A 21,250-nucleotide genomic window follows, 5' to 3' on the forward strand; every position below is an offset into this window, starting at 1 on the left:
ATATATATATATATATATATATATATATATATATATGGAAGCAAATGAAAATAAAAACACATGGTCCAAAATCTTTGGGACACAGCAAAAGCAGTTCTAAGAGGGAAATATGTAGTGACAGAAGCCTACCTCAAAAACAAGAAAAAGCTCAAATAAGCAATCTAACCTTCCATCTAAAGGGACTAGAAAAAGAAAAAAACAAAACCAAAGGTGAATAGAAGGAAGGAAATAGTAACAATCAGAGCAGAAATAAAAGACATAGAGACTAAAAACACAATAAAAAAAAAATCAATGAAACCAAGAGCTGGTTCTTTGTAAAGATAAACAAAATTGAGAAATCCTAAGCCAGACTCATCAAGAACAAAAGAGAAAAGACTCAAAATCAGAAATGGAGGGGGAGAAGTAACAACTGACACCCCAGAAATACAAAGGATTATAAGAGACTCCTACAAAAATAATAATAATAATAATAATAATAATAAAACAAAAACAGTAAAAACACTAATAAATAAGCAAACAGATAAAATTAAGAGCTCAGAAATGAAGAAGCTATGGTAAAAAAAAAAGTTTGATAGGTTCATTGAGGCCCTTAGTTCAGGTTAAAATTCTAAGACAATCTCCCTATTTTAAAGAATAAAGATCTCTGGGAATTATGGTTTTAGAACAAAATGTAATCAATATAAAATTACAAACTTTAACAATGTAAAAACAAAATAGAATTGGGAGGTAAGGGAAGTCACCCTGGAAAAGCCTTAATGTTTTGACTTACCAGGAAGAGCAGGAATTCAATAAATATTATCTAAAGTGACACACATAGGGGTGCCTGGGTGGCTCAGTTGGTTAAGCATCCGACTTTGGTTCAGGTCATGAACTCGCATGTCGGGTTCTGTGCTGACAGCTCAGAGCCTGCAGCCTGCCTCAGATTCTGTGTCTCCCTGTCTCTGTACCCCCCGCTCACTTGCCCTCTATCTCTCTCTCAAAAATAAATAAAAACAAACAAAAAATAAAAACAAAATAAAGTGACACACATAGCTAGCAAATACCATAACGACTCTAGCCTTCACACATTTTTATGATCATTATTTTTATCCTTAAAGAATTATTTTAGTAACTAATATCTTTTGTGATAAACATTTATCTGAAGTTCAGCAATTACTCAATTTCAGTTTTTGATTTGTTAACTTCAAGTAAAATTACATTTAATACCTAGGAAAAAAAATACCACATTGCTTTTCTATTGCTGCTGTAACAAATTATGATGAATGTAGCGGCTTACACAACATGTTTATTATCTTACAGTTCTAGAGGTTAGTCCAAAATGGGTTGAACTGGGCTCAAATCAAGGTATTAGCTGGGCTGCATTCCCTCTGGAGGCATTACAAACCTTCCTTTTCCACATTCTAGAGGCTGCCTGCCATCCTTTGCTTATTGTCCCCACCCCACCTCCAGTTTCTCCATTTTCAAATCCACCAATGTCAGGACAAGTCCTAATACTGTTATCCCTGTTTTTTTTTCTCTTCTGCCCTCTCTCTTCCACTTTCAAGTAACTTTGTAATTATACTGAGCCCACCCAGATAATCCAGGAAAATCTCCCTACTTAAAAAAAAAAATTTAATGTTTATTTACTCTTGAGAGAGAGAGAGAGAGAGAGAGAGAATGCAAGTGGGGTAGGGGCAGACAGAGAGGGAGACACAGAATCTGAAGTAGGCTCCAGGCTCTGAGCTGTAGGCACAGAGCCTGACATGGGGCTCAAACCCATGAACTGTGAGATCATGACCTGAGCCGAACTCAGAGCTCAACTGACTGAGTCACCCGGGAGCCCTGATAATCTCCCTATTTTAATGTCATCAGATTAACAATTTTAATTTTCCTTTGCCATGTAAAGTAGCATCTTAAAAAATTCCAGGGGAAGGGCGCCTGGGTGGCACAGTCGGTTAAGCGTCCGACTTCAGCCAGGTCACGATCTCGCGGTCTGTGAGTTCGAGCCCCGCGTCAGGCTCTGGGCTGATGGCTCGGAGCCTGGAGCCTGTTTCCGATTCTGTGTCTCCCTCTCTCTCTGTGCCTCCCCCGTTCATGCTGTGTCTCTCTCTGTCCCCAAAAAAAAAAAAAAAAAGTTGGAAAAAAAAAAATTAAAAAAAAAAAATTCCAGGGGAGGAGCCAAGATGGTGGAACATCATGGAAGTCTTTTTGTGTCTCGTGTTCATGAAATACAGCCAGATCAACACTAAACCATCCTGCACACCTAGAAAACTTATCTGAGGATTAACACAACAATCTGCACAACCTGAACCGCAGAACTCAGCAGGTATGAGGCATGGAGAGGTGAACTGGGGGAGAGAGAAGCAGTGGAGAGCAGGGAGCTATTTTTACTTGTGGAGAAAGGGTGGAGAAGGGGGTGGGGGTGGGGGAGAATATGGGAAAAGCACTCCCCGCCAAAAGCAGCTGGAGAGAAAGTGGAAAGCGGAAACAGCCACAGGGACTGAACTAAAAAGGGAGAAAGGATTTAAATTCCATTAAGACTCTAAAACAGCGGGAGTACAGAGTCTGAAATGCAGCAGCTTGATACTTGGTGGTGCTCTGGTGGGAAGGGCAAATCCCAAGGAGCAGAGTGAAATCTGGGGGTCTTCAGGGCACATGGGAGAGGTGGTTCCCTTGCTGGAAGGACAACTGGTAGAGGCTCCCCCAAAGGCAAGGCCCCAGTGGACCTGGGAGAACAACCACATTTGCTGGTGCTGGAACAAGGTTGTTAAGGGTGAAGCCTGGTGCCAGATGTGTGCTGTGATCTGCCGTAATCCCTGAAACGCTGCTGCTACACTATCTTGTGAACTTTTTCTGGGGCGGGCTGGCAACCAGCCGCAGTCTCTGGGCATCAGCAGCAGCACGATCTCATGAACTTTCCTGGGTGGGGCCAACACTGGCCACTGCTCGGTGAGACCCTCCTGCAGAGGGTCAGAACGGATCAAAGCCACAGTTCCTCAGAAGTAAGGGGTTGGGAAACACAGTCGCATCTGAGATAAAACTCAAGAGGCAGGTGCTGCCTGGGGCTTGGTCACAGACAGTGTAATGTGGAGAGAGTACGGAAGCCAAAGACAAAGGACGGGTGTGCAATTGCTGATTGGGGAGAACAGAGTTCTGATACTAGAGACTGGGTAGCTGGGTGACGCCATTTTCACCACTCCTGCGCATGCGCATACACGCCTACCAGAGACACAACAATTCACCTCAGTAAGCTAAGCAGCGCCATCTAGCGGAGAACATAGCCATTACACTATGATCCACCCAACTGGGCCAATCTCGTTCTTCAGGATCACAAAACTCTCTGACTGCTTAGTGTATGGACTATAGAGTGCTTCATAGTTTGACTTCTAGGGGAAAACGAAGTAATTTCAATTGTATTTCTCTCTGTTCACCAGTCCATCTATTCATATTTTCTTTTTTTTCTTTTTTCTTTTTTCTCTTTCTCATTTTTCTTTTTCTTGAATAAAGAAAAATTTATTTTTATTTTTAATTTTTATTAAAAATATTTTTCTTTAATTTTTTTCTACTATATTTTTTACTTTTGTGTAAACTTTTTCAAATTCTATTTGACATCCATCCATCATTTCATCTTATTCTACTTCAGTGTATTCATTTTTTCAAAATTTCAAATGATTTCCTTTATTTTCTTTTTCTTTCTTTCCCCTTTTATCTCTAATCTATCAAGCCCCTTTCCCACCCAGACCAAAACACACCTAGGATCTAGCATCATTTAGTTGATTTTTGTGTGTGAGTATTGTTTTTAATTTTTTAATTTTAATATTTTTAATTAAACAAATTTTAATTTTAATACATATATATTTTTTACCTCATTAATTCCTTTTCTCCCTTCAAAACGATGAAACAAAGGAATTCACCCCAAAAGAAAGAGCAAGAAGTAATGACAGCCAGGGACTTAACCAACACAGATAAAAGCAAAATGTCTGAACCAGAATTTAGAATCATGATAATAAGAATACTAGCTGGAGTTGAAAACAGATTAGAATCCCTTTCTGCAGAGATAAAAGAAGTAAAAGCTAGTCAGGATAAAATAAAAAATACTATAACTGAGCTGCAATCTCGAATGGATGCCACAGTGGCAATGATGGATGAGGCAGAGCAGAGAATCAGCAATATAGAGCACAAATTTCTGAAGAATAATGAAGTAGAAAAAAGAGGGAGACTAAGGCAAAAGAGCATGAATTAAGAATTAGAGAAATCAGTGACTCATTAAAAAGGAACGACATCAGAATCATAGGAGAATCATAGAAAAGGAAGAGAGAGAAAAAGGGGTAGAAGGGTTATGTGAGCATCTCATAGCGGAAAACTTCCCTAACCTGAGGAAAGACACAGACATCAAAATCCAGGAAGCACAGAGGACTCCCATTAGAGTCAACAAAAACTGACCATCAACAAGGCATATCATAGTCAAATTCACAAAATCCTCAGGCAAGGAAAAAATCATGAAAGCAGCAAGAGAAAAAAAAGTCCTTAACCTACAAGTGAAGACAGATCAGGTTTGCAGCAGATCTATCCACAGAAAGTTGGCAGGCCAGAAAGAAATGGCAGGATACATTCAATGTGCTGAATCAGAAAAATATGCAGCCAAGAATTCTTTATCCAGCAAGGCTGTCATTCAAAATAGAAGGAGAGATTAAAAGTTTCCCAGACAAACAAAAATTAAAGGAGTTTGTGACCATTAAACCAGCCCTGCAAGAAATTTTAAGGGGGATTCTGTGAGGGGAGAAAAGATGAAAAAAAAAAATACATACATACATACATACATACATACCAAAAGCAACAAAGACTAGAAAGGATCAGAGAACACTACCAGAAACTCAACACCTATTCTCTTGAAGCTATTCTAAAAAATAGAAATGGAAAGAAAACTTCCAAACTCTTTCTATGAAGCTAGCATAGAAACCAGACAGAGACTCCACTAAAAAGGAGAACTATAGACCAATTTCCCTGATGAACATGGATGCAAAAATCCTCAATAAGATATTACTCAACTGGATCCAAAAATACATTACAAAAATTATTCACCACGACCAAGTGTGATTTATACCTGGGATGCAGGGCTGCCTCAGTATCAGCAAAACAATTAACGTGATTCATCACATCAATAAAAGAAAGGATGAGAACTATAGGATCCTCTCAATAGATGCAGAGAAAGCATTTGACAAAATACAGCATCCTTTCTTGATAAAAACCCTCAAGAAAGTAGGGATAGAAAGAGCATACCTCGAGATCATAAAAGCCATATATGAATGACCCAACGCTAATATCATCCTCAACAGGGAAAAACTGAGAGTGTTCCCCCTAAAGTCAGGAACAAGACAGGGATGTCCACTCTTGCCACTGTTATGCAACATAGTATTGGAAGTCTTAGTCTCAGCAATCAGACAACACAAAAAAATAAAAGGCATTCCAAATTGGCCAGGAGGAGGTCTTTCACTCTTCGCAAGTGACATGATAGTCTATATGGAAAACCCAAAAGATTCCACCAAAAACCTGCTAGAACTGATTCATGAATTCAGCAAAGTTGCAGGATATAAAATCAACGCACAGAAATCAGTTGCATTCCTATACACCAACAATGAAGTGAGAGAAAGAGATATCAAGGAATTAATCCCATTTACATTGCACCAAAACCCATAAAATACCAGGAATAAATCTAACCAAAGAAGTGAAAAATGTATACACTGAAAACTATAGAAAGCTTTATGAAAGAAATTGAAGAAGACACAAAAAAATGGAAAAATATTCCATACTCCTGGACAGGAAGAACAAACATTGTTAAAATGTCAATACTACCCAAAGCAATCTACATATGCAATGCAATTCCTATCAAAATAACACCAGCATTATTCACAGAGTAGAAGAAACATTCCTAAAAATTGTATGGAACCAGAAAAGGCCCTGAATAGCCAAAGCAATCTTGAAAAAGAAAACCAAAGCAAGAGGCATCACAATCCCAGTTGTATTACAAAGCTGTAATCATCAAGACAGTATGGTACTGGCACAAGAACTGACACTCAGATCAATGGAACAGAATAGAGAACCCAGAAATGGACCCACAAATGAATGGCCAACTAATCTTTGACAAAGCAGGAAAGAATATCCAATGGAATAAAGCCAGTATCTTCAGCAAGTGGTGGTAGGATAACTGGACAACGACATGCAGAAGAATGAACCTGGACCACTTTCTTACACCATACACAAAAATAAACTCAAACTGGATGAAAGACCTCAATGTAAGGCATGAAGCCATCACAATCCTTGAGGAGAAAGCAGGAAAAAACCTCTTTGATCTTGGCCACAGCAACTTGTTACTTAACACTTCTCCAGATGTAAGGGAAACAAAAGCAAAAATGAACTATTGGGACCTCATCAAAATAAAAAGCTTGTGCACAGTGAAGGAAACAATCGGCAAAACTAAAAGGCAACCGATGGAATGGGAGAAGATATTTGCAAATGACATATCAGATAAAGGGTTAGTATCCAAAATCTATAAAGAACTTATCAGTGTCAACACCCAAAAAACAAAGAATCCAGTGAAGAAATGGGCAAAAGGCATGAATAGACACTTCTCCAAAGAAGACATCCAGATGACCAACCAATACATGAAAAAATGCTCCACATCACTCATCATCATGGAAATACAAATCAAAACCACAGTGAGATACCCCCTCACACCTGTCAGAATGGCTAACATTAACAACTCAGGCAACAACAGATGTTGGCGAGGATGTGGAGAAAGAGGATCTCTTTTGCCCTGCTGGTGGGAATGCAAGCTGGTGCAGTCACTCTGGAAAACAGTATTTTTAGTCCTCAAAAAAATAAAAATAGAACTACCCTATGACCCAGCAATTGCACTACTAGACATTTATCTAAGGGATACAGATGTGCTGTTTCGAAGGGATACATGCACCCCCATGTTTATAGCAGCACTATCAACAATAGCCAAAGTATGGAAAGAGCCCAAATGTCCATCAAGGGACGAATGGATAAAGAAAATGTGGTATATATATACATATATATATATATATATATATATATATATATATATACATACACACACACACACAATGGAGTATTACTCAGCAATCAAAATGAATGAAATCTTGCCATTTGCAACTACATGGATGGAACTGGAGGGTATTATGCTAAGTGAAATAAGTCAGTCAGAGAAAGACAAAAATCATATGACTTCACTCATATGAGGACTTTAAGACACAGAAGAGATGAACATAAGGGAAGGGAAGCAAAAACAGGGAGGGGGAAAAACATAAGAGACTCTTAAATATGGAGAACAAACTGAGGGTTACTGGAGGGGTTGTGGGAGGGGGGAATGGGCTAAATGGGTAAGGGGCATTAAGGAATCTACTCCTGAAATCATTGTTGCACGATTTTCTTTTTCAGGATTGCTTTGGCTATTCAGGGTCTTTTCTGGTTCCATACAAATTTTAGGATTGTTTGTTCTAGCTCTGTGAAGAATGCTGGTGTTATTTTGATAGGGATTGCATTGAATATGTAGATTGGTTTGGGCCCATTATAATCCAGGTAATTTCATGTGATGATCCTTACCTTAATTACATCTGCAAAGACCTTTATCCCAAATAAGATTACATTCTGAGGTTCCAAGTGGACATATTTTGGGGGGTGGTGGGCAGAATTCAACCCACTTTAGGAAGTAAAGGCTTCTGGGTAGAAGAAAACTTCACCATAGGCTCATAAGAGTAGAACCAAGTCTGTTCTGTTACTACTGTATTCTGTATTCTCTTTTCCCAGCAGAGCAGGCACCCAATAAATATTTGTGAAAGGTTGAGTGTTGACAAAAATGGTGTTCAGGGAATGCTTTGCTGAAGGATGTTTATAGCAATCGCCTAGGAGCAGGAAGATCAATAAGGATACAAAAGGACAAAGATATAATGGTGCCTACAAAGGTACAAGGATACTGGCAGTGGGAAATTCCTAAAAGGAAGAGTGCCAGAATTCCTAAAAAGAAGCCCAGAAAGAAGAAGAGTTTTTTTTTTTTTTGTTTTTTGTTTTTGGTAGTTTTGAAGAGATTGCTACAGAACCAGGCAATGTAACAGCTTTTGAAACTCACAAAGGCAACTGTCACTTGAGAAAATAAAGTCTATTATAATAAATCTTTCAGAGGAAAAAGAAATACCACTGGCTATTTTTTTAAATCAGTATAAAGAACTTAAAATTTCAGTCAAAAGGAGCTGAAATAAATGGACATTGTTTAGGCCACACAAGCATCTTGGAGATGGTAACTCACACAGCATGCTTCTATATGCCAGGCTATGTAAATAAAAAGACCAAGACCCAACAACACACAAGAGGCAACCCACAGCAGCTGGCATCCCAGGCCAGCTCTTTCCTGGTCCAATTATCAGGAGTCTGTCTGCTTGTGTAACCCTCACTAACTCAGGTTTTGGTAACTTGTTCTACAGATGTCCCTAATGACTTAACTATATCACCTGACCCTTCACCTCTAATTAAATTCTATCCCCTCTGTAGTCTTGTGTAACCTGCTAGTCTGAACACTTCTGATTCATTAATATGGTCGACTGGTTTCCAATAAATGCAGTTCATGTCCTTCGCTGGTTGGGAGGGAGTTGTTATTAGATAAAGTCTGAAAGACCGCTGGGGCTTCCATGTGCCACACACGTGGTCTGAGGTAGGATAATGGCATCTCAGTGCTGACCTCGGACATGATCTGAAGGCAGGACTATGACTAACACCTGTAATAATTTTTTCTATTTAGCAGAAAGCTGTCACAGCATAGAAGAGAAACCTCTGGCTTGAAAAAGTTATGGAGTTGGGGCTGGGTTCCAGTTCAACAATACCTCTTCCATCCTTACCTCCTTTATCCTCACCTATAAAAAAGAGTCATTGATATGTGTTGTCAAGTGTTTGAGAATTTTAGCAAATCAATCCTCCCTCCCAAGTAAGAAACAGAAAATGAGTAACATAGAATTATCTGTGAGTTTGAGTTTGAGAGAGTCGAAATGTAAGATCAATATTTAATAACTGTAGTGATTGGGGCGCCTGGGTGGCTCAGTTGGTTAAGCGTCCGACTTCGGCTCAGGTCATGATCTCATGGTTCAAGAGTTCAAGGCCTGCGTTGAGTTCTGCGCTGAAAGTTCAGAGTCTGGAGGCTGCTTCAGATTCTAGGTCTCCCTCTCTCTCTGCCCCTCCCCCATTCACACTCTGTCTCTCTCTCTCTCAAAAATGAATCAACATTTAAAAAATTAAAAAAAAAACTGTAGCGATTATTGAAACAGACTTCCCACCAGAATAACCTGTAGAACTTAAAACAAAAAAAATACAGGCGCACAGAGTTTTTCCTAGAGCAGTGTTGCCCAATAGTACTTTTGGCAATGATGAATTAATTGTTCTAGAAGTGTGCAATCCAATACAGTAACCACTAACCATATGTGACTCTTAAGCATTCCCCCCGCCCCATTTTATTGCAATATAATTGACATATAACATTGTATTAGTTTAGGCACTTAAAATATGACTAATGTGACTTGGGAAAAGATTTTTAAATTTTATTTAATTTTTATTAATTAAAATTTGAATTCAGATAACCACATGTGGCTTAGTGGCTATCAAATTGGACAGCTTAATTCTAGACAAATTGTTCCCAGTATGTGCTCCACACACCAGCAGCAGCAGCACCACCGAGAAACTTGCTAGAAATGCAGATTCTTGGGCTTCATCTCAGGCCTACTGAATCAGAAGCTCTGCCAGAGGTATGCTGGGAAACATTTAACAACTGGCTCTTGAGGAAAACTGATTGCAATGCCAATTTCCCTGGTGTAAGTACTCAGTCACCATAGCTGATTTAAAGCTACCCACAGGCTATCACAGAACTGGAGACTGGAAGAAGACGTACACAATGGAGTCCATGAGTCAATGCTAGCATGCCACCGAACCCAGCCATCTGTGTTTTAACAAACCCTCCACATGATTCTGATATATAGTATAGTTTGAGAACCACTGAAGTAGACCTTCTAAATCAATGTCTAAGAAGACAGAGACTATTTTGTATTTTTCAAATTCCCATAAGGGGTTCTGATAAGTAGCCCAATTTGAAAACCTGGACTCAGAAAACCTACAAGCAAAGTCACCTTGAGGAGGCAGTGGTCTCCCCTATGTTTGAGGCTTCTTGACTCAAACCAGTCAGACCTGCTCACTCCTGAGCATGGACAAGCCTGAGCCTCCGCCCCCCAGAGTGGAGGGTCACATCCAGCCTGCCTGCCCTTTGAGTTGCCATTCCAAACCTTCTCCCCTCTTGACAGGATGAATGACGTCACAGGCATAACCAACTCTAGGGGCAGACCCAAAACATGCAGCACTGGCCTTATAACCACAACCCCCACTTTTCTCTCCCACTTAAAAAAAAGTATTGAGAATTACATTATTAGGATAACCTATAATTTGCTCTAATTTTTATTTAAAGAAAATCTTGCACAGATATCTGAAGACACCTTAGAGTTGTTTATAATATATGGTAGGCAAAAAATACTGTCTTCCACAAGCCACCATGTCCTTTAAGGTACATTTAGCCTGTCCACCAGATGTGTGGTAAGAATTGAATGATTTAACTATGCACATAAAATCATATCTGGAATATTCTGATTCCATATGCAGCCCTAAGGGAGGCAAAATAATACATCTGAAATGAGTACAAACTCTTCCCTATCTTAGGAATCTGTGCAGCCCACTGAAATTCCTTTATATTCTAACTAAAGAGGAAACGAATAGAATTTTCAGAGAACTTGTCCAAAATCAGGAGGTCACTTATACATATAGCCTCCATGGTAGTGTAGAGCAAATCTTTGTGTCTCAGAAAATCTTCTTGATTTCATTATAAACCCAGGGCAGAGAGTTCCATTAAAATAACTGCATGTATTACCTGGACATTTTCATTGCAAAAATCATAGTTATGCCTACCAATCTCTGTATTTTAATCTGAATTTGGCCTAAATCCCACATGAGACTACAGTGGAAAACTAATATATATTCTTGCCCTAATTAGGCTCCTTAGTACAAAATATATTTACATTTATAATGTATTTAGGGAAAATACTTGGAAATTTTAGCTGCCAGATTATGGGCTCAGGATAGCTGGCAAAGAAGCATCTTTTTGAGAAAGAACTTTGTCCCTCCCAGGTCCTACTTCTGAGTATAACAGTGGCATTCCTGGCTCACCAATGGGAGGACACACGCATCTCTGAGAATCTGACTTGGGTTCTGCAGGCTGTCTATGGTGTTGACAAGGAAGATATTACCTATATCTATATCTATATCTATCTATATCTATCTATATATCTGCTAAGCTAATCAGCACAAATGGACATAATTCAGACCATAATTTGACAGGTGGAACTAACCAGACTGAGTGATTTTTATATTTCTCATAAATACAAAAACTACAGCAAATAGAGTATTCCAAATCATACTTCATTCATATTGTAAAGGTGCTTTTAAGCTATAATCAGAAGGTCTCCTGGGTAGTTAAAAACTGAAATAGTATTCATCCAATTCAGAGGTTTTATGTGGAAATTGAGAAAATATTGCAACTTGCTTTGACATTGTATTTTTTTAGTAAGATACTGTTGTACACTTTCTGTTTCATGCACTGTTCAAAGTTCTTTGTTTATATCTAATTTATTCTTTCCTTAACCCTAGAAAATTAAGTATTATTCCAATTGTGCAGATGAGAAAACTAAGGGTTGGCAATAACTTTTTTTTTCTGCATTCACACAGCTGGTAAATGGCTAGAAGTGGGAAAAAGACTAAGTCTGGCTCCAAATTTCTTTCAAGCACAACAGTGGCTTCCAGTCTAGTGGATTTTTGTAAAGTGTCTATGGATATTCCAGAAGCTTTAGCTATTCTTCTTTTACATATAGTGGAGGTAAGTTTCTATAAATTAGAGAAAAGTACTGCATATAGATTGCTAACTGAAATACTATTTTATTCACCTCAAGCATATAGAACGACTCAACTTGACCACTATGGCATCTATTGAGGGGCATGTGTCAGCTGTCCTTCCAAGAACTTGCCAATTAGCTGAAAAGCATGTGGTGAGCTGGCAGCCTCCAGCTGTAGCATCTGAGGATCCATTGAGCAGGAAGGGATAGTAGGGCACAGCATTTCTGCACAGTGCAGGATTCCTCTATGGGCAATCTTTGATCCAGAACTCTCCATCGGAGCTATAGTAAGGTCTGAGCCTCTTCCTACCCATTTGTCCTTCCTTCCTGCTCACATCTCACAGGTGTCAGACCCACAGCGTAGTCTAGAGGCTCTCTTTGGCTACCCCTGATCCCACCCCCCATTTTTCTTTCAACAAAAAGTACCCTCAATACATCTCCTGCACTTCTCTTAGTGTCTGCTTCCCAGATGACCCAACAGATAAAACCACTAAAGAGTTATGTTCACATACAGGCTCAGGGGACCCAACAGATAAAACCACTAAAGAGTTATGTTCACATACAGGCTCTAGCAAGCCTGTTATAAGAGAAATCTACCAACCAGCATTTGCTCGTGCCCTGTCATCTATAAAGTACGGTCATAGATTCCATGGGGATACTAGGCTGATGCGAACAGAAGAGACTTGGGTGCACCTGTAACAGACTACACTTCATAAAACCCCTTTATTCCCATTGAATGTGTACACTTAACGAACACATGAAGGGGTCTGAGAGGATTATTTTGTGGGTGACCACTTCTTTAAACTAAATAGTATGGGCATTGCAGAGGAAGAAACCCTATTTTTGCACTGTGGCAACTCACATTAAAGATTATCTAAATGGAGGGGTATCTATAAAGAAAGATGCAATGGCTAGGGGGCTCAAAAAGCATGCATGGAAGATTTCTATTCCCATGTCTCCGACACTATTCCTCTATTTTTCATCTTTCCAGTATCCATCTGGTAAAATTAGATTACCACCTTCCTTAAGAAGAAAGAGTAAAAATTATAGGTGAACACTAATATACACAAATTAGCCTCTTCTGGCAACTTGTTATTCTACTGTTTCCCCAAATGAACCAATCTCTGCAAGAAATGTATGCTGCTTATGACAAAAAGCATTAGTGTTCTTACAGAACTTTTCTCCTAGATGTAATCATTTATTTAACAAATATTTACCGAGCACCAACTCAGAGCCAGTCACTGTCAGCAGGTGGGAATAAAATGATGAACAAGACAGACGTAGCCCATGCTCTTGTGGAGCTTAGAGTCTAGCTTAGGCTCTTCGAACTTGAATGTGCATACACATCACTGGGATTTTGCATCTACTGATCCAGGAAATCTGGGGTGAGGTCTGGGATTCTGCATTTCTGACAAGTTCTCAGGATGCTAATGATATCAGTCCTCAGACCATGCTTTGAATAACAAAGGACTGGCCTGTTGGCTCTCAGTTGCCGTGCTGTGACCTGCTTCTGTACTGCAAGTGCTTCTCAGAGGTGCCATCAATTGGAATCGATGAGTATTGCCAATATAATGGGAAACATAGACTTTTATCATGATGCCTATTTAGTGGAATTTTGAGTTGACAGATCAACATTTGTAGGAGTATGATTTACAGAGAGTAAAAAGTTAAGAGGTAAGGTATGGAATGACATCAAGATGGCATTCTGGGAATAGGTGAGAGCATGGCCTCTGAACACGCTTGCCCAGTCAGAGCACTGACTCACTCTCCTCATCAATGACACAGACCTAATGGGGCTAAGGGGAAAATTTATTTTAATTTTCTTAAAATTAAAACTGCTTTTTCTTAACCAGTAGTCACTTTGGAGCCCTCTCTAGTATACCACTAAAATTTCTCATCCAGAATGCTAATGAACACACAAAGGTTAGTCTTCTTCAAAATGTGTAATCTCACAAATTAAAGGCAGCCAAATATACAGCTATAGACCATACGCTGATAAGCAACCACTTATGACAACTGTCAAAGTTATCTCTTAAAATGGGGTTGTGAGGAGATGGAAGGTAGAGGGAAGGGAGTTGACTTAGTTCTAAGCTGTGTGAAGCCAGGAAAGCAGGCCGTGTGGAGTTAAGCTTTGGAGGGAGGTTGGGTTTGTTCTTTTTTCCTGCATTCAAAAGAGAAAATGAATCTGAGATAGAAAAAGGGTCAAGTCACTCTGCCCTCTCTCCAACCCCAAATGCCCAGGTACAAAAGCCTGCACGCTTCTTAAACTCCTCTACAAACATGTACTTAGCTGCCTAACCTTGAACAGTGAGAACTCTCATTAATAATTTAAAGGAGCCATGGCCAGAAAAAGAAACTGGGACAGGTCAAGGGATTAGCAGGAAATACATGGTTAGCTGTGAAGCTAGGGATGCAGGGTTACACTACACACTCCTATGCACAGAATAATAATGTGAGTTTCTAAAGAAATCTTCCCACAATCTCACAGACAAGTCTAACTGCAAATGCTGCAAATGCTGAGAATGTCACAAACATCACTTTCTGCAGCAGATGTGGGAAAACTGACTTTTTCAGAATAAGTCAAATTCATTATACTGCTCGTACACAGACACACTACTATGAAACATGGCAATCGCTCTGAAACTTTCTGTATGGTTCCAATTTTTCTTTGTCTTCTTCTTTTTTTTTTTTTTGGAAGTGAGAGAAGAGAAGTTCAGTGGAAAATGCTGTTAGTCAGGAATGACAAAAGGTATTAGATACTGCTGCCACGGCTCCTTGCCAGAACGGTTTTTTGTTTGGGAGATGTGCTATTTCACTTCAAAAACCGACAGACTGACAATTGAACACAGGAGGTGGCTGATACTGCCATGGCCCTCACTGCCACAAAAGAGCCTCTCTACAAAGATCACACAAGACAGATTTAAATTCCCATCACAGATACCTACATTAAAGTCTGGTCTAAACAAACACCAAGATACAATATTTCAATGGATCGAAGATGGTTAGTTGACTGGAGGCAAAACACCATCTGAAATAACGGTCTTAGTGTTCTGTGACAGCGTTACTACCTTTGGGCATCATAATGATGTTCTCTTGGTGGCGGGTGCAAGAGCCCTGGGCACAACTGTGAACCTTGTGTGCATGGGAAATAATTTCATCAACCAAAGAAAAGTCATATTGTGGTATGTCCAAAATGCTGTCTGAAGCACATATTATGTGAGAGTTTATTATATATTGTAGTCTATCTGACCTGAAAGCCATGGTTGATGCTTCTTTAATTTTCTGCTTAATTGATTCATTCCAAACACGACCCATGACAGGCCCAGCAAGGCCATTTAAGGATGCTCTCTGGCCTACCTGCAACACCTATAGTTGAATAACTACTGTATAATTTGTATTTGGCTAAAGAATGGACCATGGAGTCACATACAGCTGAGGTGAGAAGCTTATTTTGAGGTGTCCATGGGTACTGATTTTCTATATGAGTAACTGATGTTCTTGGGGACTGATTTTCCTCTTATTTTTATAATGCCTTTTAGGACCCAAGAGTGAAGTGGTCGGTTGGGCAGGTGTTATTCTGCATCCACTTCAAGTTTTCAAATTGGATACAATCTTTTAGATTTCAGTTAGAGGCACCTATCCAGCTTGTCTTATGGAAGAAACATTCTAAACTATTAAATATGCCTCAGGGTGGAGAATTGGCACATCTTTATTCAATAGATTCATTTTAATTATCCTCTTGAGCTGAGGGAATTAGAGAGCGTCCGTAGGACCCTTTATTCCGGGGCGTAAATATGAGAGTCAGGTGGAAACACTACCATGCAACGCAAAAGTAACCCAACGGAATATGTGACAAATATGAAATAAAACCACCATCAGTTTATATTTATAAATCAAGCCTTTAAGACATGTAAAGCTCTGGGAGTGATGGGACATCTAGGAACACAGAAATGGCCGCCAGCACTTAGTCTTTTTTTTGAAGGCTGATAGCCAGGGGGCTCTCCCAGCTTCTTTGTCCTGGGCTGGGTTTAGCAGCCTGGGCTGTTACTTTTTGTTCTAGTATTTTGGGGCTGCTTTCAGAGGACACGAGATCCTATGAGACTTGCTGGTATGGGTTCCTTGCCACAGTGGTGTGATCCCTCCAACTATAAAGACTGAAGAGAGGAGGTAAGGGATCCCAGCCTCTCATGTTTAAGCCAATTTTCCTCATGAGAGAAGACCCCAAGGCTCTGTTAATACTCTCTGTGGAAGGCAATATTGCTTAGCTGACATTAGAATAAAACCCCTGATCACTCTCCAGACTAAGGACTTTGTGTCCCAAGTAATACTATAGATCTTCCCAGTTGCCTTCTATCTCCACGACGTTACCAGGGTCTCTCTGGGCCATTCATTAGCTAAAGCACAGACTGATAGGCATTACTCATAATGGGTTTTTCCTTTCTTTTTTTTCTGGATACCTTCTCAATGTTCTTTTTACTTATCAACTTTGTTGAGGTATAATTGATAGACAATAAAATGCACTCATGTAAAGCATCGAGTTCAGTGAGTTTTGACAAATATATACGTCAAAGTAAACTGCCATCACAATCAAGGTATCAGATTTTTCCATCACCACAAAAGGTTCTCTTGTGCCCTTTGAGTTAACTCCCAACAGCCAGACAACCCACTGGCCTCATTTCTATCACTACAGATGAGTGCTTCTGCTTCTAGAACTTCACAGAAATGGACTCATTCAGTATGAACTCTTTCATTTGTGGCTTCTTTCACTCAGCACAATATTTCTGCTGTTCATCCATATTGTTGTGTGTACTGATAGTTTGTTCCTTTTCATTGCCAAAGAGTGTTACATTGCATGGATAAATTGCAAGTTTGTTTACCCATTCACCTACTGGTTGGCCCTTGACTTATTTCTAGCTTTTGGTATTATGAATAAAACTTCTAGGAACATTTGAGTACAGATTTTCTTGTAGACATACTTTCATTTCTCTTAGGTAACTATCTAGAAGTAGAATTGCAGAGCTGATAAATGTTTTCATTTGTAAAATGAAAACAATAAAAATATATCATTGTCTAACAGAGTTCAAATTACTTTATTTCCATTTGGACGTTAAAAGGGAAGAGTTGATGCCATAAGTCACAGAGCAGCCCTCAACTGCAAAGGGCATGTGGACTTCATACAGGCAAGCAAAGTACAATTCCCTTGAGGGTGGCGATTTCTCTGAGCACAGGGAAGGGGCCCCGGACTTGCTTGTGGAGTAGCTGAGAGGGTAATTAAGTGACAATTGGTCAGGCTATGGGCGGGCAGCCGAGGCCCACATCACTGAAGCCTTCGCATCTGAAGAGTTGAGACCCATGCTCTGCCTGGACCATGCTCATGAGCCTCAAGCTATCCCAGCTTTGCAAGAAACCCTATTCTGAAACTCAACTGTGAATTGCTGAAAACAAGGCTAAAGTGCAATGAAATTGCTGAAAACAAGGGTAAAGTGTAATGAAATTCTGGCAAAAATTAACGTTCAAGAAATCATCAGTATTACATATAAAGAGTTAAATAGGGATCATTTCTTTAACATTCCAGTTGTGCCTTCTCATTTGATTATAATGGTTATCCATGACTTTGCCTATATTAAATCAGCTGTAGTCAACTAAATGCATATCAAATGTAAATAATGTCTTACTCTGTTTTCTTTCTCTGCAACTAACTCCTCACATCCCAAAGGGAATTTCCCAATTCAACATCAAAGACTGATTAAACATTTGGTGTAGAAGCTTAAAAAAAAAAGACTGTAATTTTATTCTACATATACATGCTAGATAAAAAATAAACAAAAACTTCCTCTGGATGCTGAATGTTTGGAGTCATATCTTCTTTTTTTTTTTTTAATTTTTTTTAACGTTTATTTATTTATCTTTTTATTTAAAAAAAATTTTTTTTAACGTTTATTTATTTTTGAGACAGAGAGAGACACAGCATGAACGGGGGAGGGGCAGAGAGAGAGGGAAACACAGAATCGGAAGCAGGCTCCAGGCTCTGAGCCATCAGCCCAGAGCCCGACGCGGGGCTCGAACTCATGGACCGCAAGATCGTGACCTGAGCTGAAGTCGGACGCTTAACCGACTGAGCCACCCAGGCGCCCCAAGGAGTCATATCTTCTAAAAGGCAAAGAGAACAGGGGGACGTCTGGGTGGCTCAGTTGGTTAAGCGTCTGACTCTCGATTTCAGCTCATCATGATCTCACGGTTCCTGAGTTCAAGCCCCCTGTTGGGCTCTGTGCTGACAGCATGGAGTCTACTTGGAATTCTCTCTCTCCCTCTTTCTCTGCCCATTCCCTGGCTCTCTCTCTCTCTCAAAATAAATAAATAAACATAAAAAATAAAAAAGGCATAGAGAATGGGAGAAATAACAACTTCAGAACTCATCAACGAATTAAAGTCTCATGCCTCAAAATTTTATGATTAAGATATGTGGTCACTAACAATCTTCTGGTTGCCCACAACTCTAATCAATCATCAACACAAAGAACATTTTCATAGTTCTAAATCTCCCTTTTCGGCAAGGGAATTAAAAGAAAAATGAACTATTGGGACCTCATCAAAATAAAAAGTTTCTGCCCTGCAAAGGAAATAATCAACAAAACCCAAAGGCAACCGACAGAATGGAAAAAGATATTTGCAAATGGCATATCAGACAAAGGGCTAGTATCCAAAATCTATAAAGAACTCACCAAACTCCACACCCCAAAAACAAATAATCCAGTGAAGAAATGGGCAGAAAACATGAATAGACACTTCTCTAAAGAAAACATCCAGATGGCCAATAGGCACATGAAAAGATGCTCAACGTCACTCATCATCAGGGAAATACAAATCAAAGCCACGCTGAGATACCACCTCATACCGGTCAGAGTGGCTAAAATGAACAAATCAGGAAACTACAGATGCTGGTGAGGATGTGGAGAAACGGGAACCCTCTTGCACTGTTGGTGGGAATGCAAACTGGTGCAGCCGCTCTGGAACACAGTGTGGAGGTTCCTCAAAAAGTAAAAATAGAACTACCCCATGACCCAGCAACAGCACTACTAGGAATTTACCCAAGGGATACAGGAATGCTGATGCACAGGGGCACGTGTACCCCAATGTTTATAGCAGTGCTTTCAACAATAGCCAAATTATGGAAAGAGTCTAAGTGTCCATCAACTGATGAATGGGTAAGAAGATGTGGTTTATACATACAACGGAATACTAGTTGGCAATGAGAAAGAATGAAATCATGCCATTTGCAGCAATGCATATGGAACTGGAAGGTATTATGGTTAGTGAAATAAGTCAGTCAGAGAAGGACAGATATCATGTTTTCATTCATATGTGGATCTTGAGAAGCTTAACAGAAGACCATGAGGGAAGGAAAGGGGGAAAAAATAGTTACAGAGAAGGAGGGAGGCCAACCACAAGAGACTCTTAAATACAGAGAACAAACTGAGGGTGGACAGGGGGGTGGGGAAGAGGGGAATATGGGTGACGGGCATTGAGGAGGGCACTTGGGATGAGCACTAGGTGTTGTATGTAAGCCAATTTGACAATAAATTATATTCATAAAAAAACAAATCTCCCTTTTCAATTTAGAAAATATGAATTTACAGGGAGGAAAAAAAGGGAATGTTTAAACTATTCTACAAGGCATTTGGCTCAATTAAAACTACAATGCATCTTTTGGATCTGACAGTTTATTATGGTAGTGTTTCCTTATAGTATAAACAAGGTAGTCATAGGAGTAGATTTGACCATTTCCAGTGTGGCTGGTAAATCAATACCTGGTCTACCATATTGAAACCTCCATGACAAAAGATAAAGGAGGATATTGGCTTGAGTTTCCCAGTAGCAGGTGCAATCTGTGGTCAGGGCTAGCCAAGGAGTAATCTGACTACTACAGTTCACAAAAATTAGCATAGGGATACACAAAGACTCTACCTTTTGAAAGTCCAATTCATTTGACTCCTGTCTGCTTCTTACAAACCTATTGCTCCCATCCACCACCTCCAAATACATACACTTTGGGGGAATGGAAAGGGTGCTGCTCTAGAAGTTAGGCACTTCTGAGTTCTTGAGCAAATTACTTAATGTCTTTGGTTTCTCCTCCATGGAATGAGTAGTAAGTACTTTTCCTACTTAAAAAAAAACCTCTTTTAACATTTATTTATTGTTGAGAGACAGGGAGAGACAGAACATGAGCATGGGAGGGGCAGAGAGAGGAAGAGACACAGAATCTGAAGCAGGCTCCAGACTCTGAGCTGTCAGCACAGAGCCCGACACGGGGCTGGAACTCACATACCGCGAGATCATGACCTGAGCCGAAGTCAGACGCTTACCTGACTGAGCCACCCAGGCACCGCGGTACTTTTCTTATTTGAGACACAGAGGTTGGGCCCAGACTTCTTGATCCTAGACCACCCACTCAATATCCTGTCCTGGGGATTCCTCTTTTTACATAGCGATGGCTCTGCCTTATATAGCAAAGCATAAGCCTTCCATATCAAGTGCTATCCAATGGCCTCTCAGTTTTATATTTTTGGAAGGAAAGGCCCATGGGATATTTCTATTCTCCCAAGTTTTACCTTTGGAGAATAACAACGTATTAAAGAAATACTTGAAAAGGATTTAAGATGCAAATCCACCTGATATATATATTTGTTTGTCAATAACACCTGTTACCAGATGGCTTCCACAGTACCATTTTAAAATGTCAACCTAAAAAGCTTTAGGTGCTAGTTTCCTTACAGGTGAAGGAGACAGCACAAGCTTTAATGGCTCTGGCAGGAAGATATCAAATGTGAATTTGGGCTGTGATGACCAGTTAATCCAAATTTCACCACTTTCACCCTCAGTTTGGAAAGAGAACTCAACTACTGCCAGAGAGCTGTTATACCATTGTGCAGCCATGAGGATGCACCTTGAAGACCTCCCACTGCAAGGAGTGTAACTGGCCAAGGGCCCCAAGGCTGTGTTCTGAAATCCATCCCTGTGTTCTGTCAGAGGCCACTACCACTGCCAGAGTGCAGCAGGGATACTCGGGCAAGCCCCTAGCGACTGACTTTGCTTGAAGACTTCCTGATGTCTTGGTTGCCTCTGTCTGCCTAGCAGACTAGTACACATCCACCAAACCTTGCTTTTTTTACTTGGAACATGACTTGAATCATGGCCTGATGATTCTCTCAGCCTTTTCCAGCTCCTTCCCTAATGCCTTCCATGTAGCCATTTCCCTTAATAATATCCTTGCACTTTTA

At 39.9% G+C, this 21,250-nt stretch overlaps 1 protein-coding gene across 3 annotated transcripts in view; it reads right to left on the bottom strand.

The window, feature by feature from the left end:
• Nucleotides 1–21,250, bottom strand: part of NEK11 (NIMA related kinase 11) — a 278,031-nt gene that overhangs the window by 136,549 nt on the left and 120,232 nt on the right. The gene's annotated exons all lie outside the window — the stretch shown is intronic.

The sequence above is a fragment of the Panthera uncia genome, chromosome C2 (genome assembly GCF_023721935.1).
Source record: "Panthera uncia isolate 11264 chromosome C2, Puncia_PCG_1.0, whole genome shotgun sequence".
NCBI lineage: Eukaryota > Metazoa > Chordata > Mammalia > Carnivora > Felidae > Panthera > Panthera uncia.